Source organism: Protomyctophum parallelum, assembly GCF_964188405.1.
Source record: "Protomyctophum parallelum genome assembly, chromosome: 22".
NCBI lineage: Eukaryota > Metazoa > Chordata > Actinopteri > Myctophiformes > Myctophidae > Protomyctophum > Protomyctophum parallelum.
In genome coordinates, this window is record NC_139714.1 from 16554712 (window position 1) to 16557826 (window position 3115).

Here is a 3115-nt window from a genome sequence, read left to right on the forward strand (position 1 = left end):
TGTCTACAGAGGCTGCCTGTCGAAGTATTTTTTAGTTGCCATTTCTTTAGGCAAAGCGAGCAGGCCAGCAGTGGAAGACCTTTTATGGAGCGCTGAAGTCACGTTAATAAAAAGTATGAAACACAGGGCAGGAGTTCACCTACTGCTCAGAGCCATTGGTTATTTTTTAATTTGAATCGGCTGGATGGAGATCTTGTAAGGGAAATAGGCACTATAGACAGTGTTGTGTTCCCACAGTATTATTGACTTATTGACTGACACGGATCACTCGAATAAATGTTATTGAACGACTGACAACAGAAAGTGGAACACTGGAAACTCTGGGTCTATGGACCCCTCCTTTCCCTCTAAACCAAATGTCTTCACCGAAAAGATCAGATTTACCGGCTCATGTTCTGTGTTTGAGACACATATCTGAGACCCTGTAGTGTAGATTGACTGTTTTAGCTGGATGTTCGCCTGTTGTGATGTGAATTGGAACGCCAGGGTTCCTGTATAATGTGGTTTATACGTTTCTAGCAATTAACACAGTAAAATCCTCAGTGTTTATTTAATTCATCAGAGTGTACAAATATAACCAAATGGACCCCTTTCGGTTAAATTTGTATTAGATTGAAGAACATTGAGGATTTCACTGTAACCAGAGAGTGAGTAATGATTGTGCTGGTTAAATCAGTCTTTCCCAAAATTAGATTAAATCTGCCTCATTTGTGTCTGTTTCCTACAACAACAAAATATATATATATATATATGAAAGATTTTCTATATTTAAATAAATATTAAAGACATGTTTAAATAAATATTTAAAATAGCCGATTTGTAGATCGGCTATAGTATTTTTTCACAGTTTCTTTTAAATTGGGCTTAAGTGGTTTTGGGTGGTTTTGGTGTTTTAAGCATCACGTTATACTTTAGCTTTAGCTATTGAAAAATAACAGATTTACAAGCCGGTGCCGAACCACTGGCCTATAGTATAGCTTATTACATGGCTAGGTTGAATGCTTGATTCTGATTGGTCAATGGCTGAATTCAGCAGGTCTGTTTGTGAGTATATATACAGGTTTAATGTTTGTTTTTAGTTCAGTGTTTGTTTTAAAAACGCCATTAGTACTAACGCCACTAACCCTAACCCTTGACAACGAAGGGAAAATGTACGTAATCTTGTCCCTAAACACAAACATTAAATGTCATTAACAATAAAGAGAATGTAATGTTTGTTTTACATCACCTATATAATCAACATGAGTTTTGATTACTTTAATATATTAGCGCCCCTCACTTCACACGGGTGTGATTAAGTTCTTACGGACCGTAATAAATAAGTTCTTACGTAACCGGAACACAGACCGGTGCCTAATCAAAGCCTCGGAGCACCAGCTGCGCCCGCTTGATTTACTGCCGTTTCCAACATGACAGCCACGACGTAAACACACACGCAATGTTCATTTACAGCTAAACAATGTTTATGTTTATTATAATTAAACATTGCTCTGAAAAATGTTTTTGAAAACATCTGAGCGAGAAGCTGGAGTTTAAAGTGTAACAACGCATGGTATGATAGTTACACATGGAAGTAATCTGGAAGTAGAACATCTTTCATTAACCTATTTTGTTGTTTTAAGCATTATGTTATACTTTAACTATTGAAAAATAGCAGATCTATACAAGCTCATAGCGCGGCACCGCTATGAGCTTGTAGATATGCTATTTTTGAAGAATCGTGAAAATGTTTGAATATATATTATTACAGAGTGAACATTTTAACTAAAATCTTTGCTTCTGAGGGGTCCCTGGAACAACATATGTTCAGATGGGGGTCAGTGGCCAATTACAAATAATTTTGGGGTCCTTGAAATGAAATATTGAGCACACAGAAACATAAGGTTTTTCAGAAAACTGTCAGGATTTTGAAGATTCTTTTTAAATTTCGACGTCAGGAAAAAGAAAAATGTGTTCAACCAATCAAATCATCCGGAATGTCATTCCGGCCAATGTTGTGTCCTCACCGTTTCCGTCTTCAATCTTTCTGCCCTCACTTTTAGCTTCAATGTTTGCGTTCTGGTCACACTCACCCTGAAAAGCTGCCCATAGGAGGGTCACACACACCCTGAAAAGCTGCTGATAGGAGGGACTAGCGCCCCTCAAAGAAGGGTCATATAGGAGGGTCACACACCCTGAAAAGCTGCTCATAGGAGGGTCACACTCACACTGAAAAGCTGTTCATAGGAGGGTCACACTCACCCTGAAAAGCTGCTCATAGGAGGGTCACACTCACCCTGAAAAGCTGTTCATAGGAGGGTCACACACACACCCTGAAAAGCTGCTCATAGGAGGGTCACACTCACCCTGAAAAGCTGCTCATAGGAGGGTCACACTCACCCTGAAAAGCTGCTCATAGGAGGGTCACACTCACCCTGAAAAGCTGCTCATAGGAGGGTCACACTCACCCTGAAAAGCTGCTGATAGGAGGGACTAGCGCCCCTCAAAGAAGGGTCAAAAAACATGATAGGAGGGTCAAAGAAGGCGTTCAACAGCATGAAATGTAAATATGTTTTTAATCAACATCTCAAATATAACAACAAATATATAGTTATATAAGATAACAGCATTGTGACAACAGTGTTGTTTTGGGCAGCACATTTCTATTTTAGTTTTAGTCAGTCTTTGGAATAAAACATTTGGCGGGCCTTGATGCGGTCGTAATGACTGTTTTTACACTGTTTTTTACACAAAATAGCCGATCTACAAGCTCACGCTGCGACACACTGGACAACACATCATGTATAATATAGGATGCATCAGTGCTTCTCAAAGTCTTTGTCTCTCAGGGCACGACTCAGGTGGAGAGAAGTGGATTGGGTGGATGTTTATTGGAGGTGCCGTGCCCCGTCGCGGTCCATTTGGTTCCATTTGAACCATGTGGACCCAATGCACATCACACTGTGTGTGTGTGTGTGTGTGTGTGTGTGTGTGTGTGTGTGTGTGTGTGTGTGTGTGTGTGTGTGTGTGTGTGTGTGTGTGTGTGTGTGTGTGTGTGTGTGTGTGTGCGCGTGTGCATGTTTCCTTGAGGTATATGATTGTTATAGAATATAAATAGAATACAATACAATAGAAA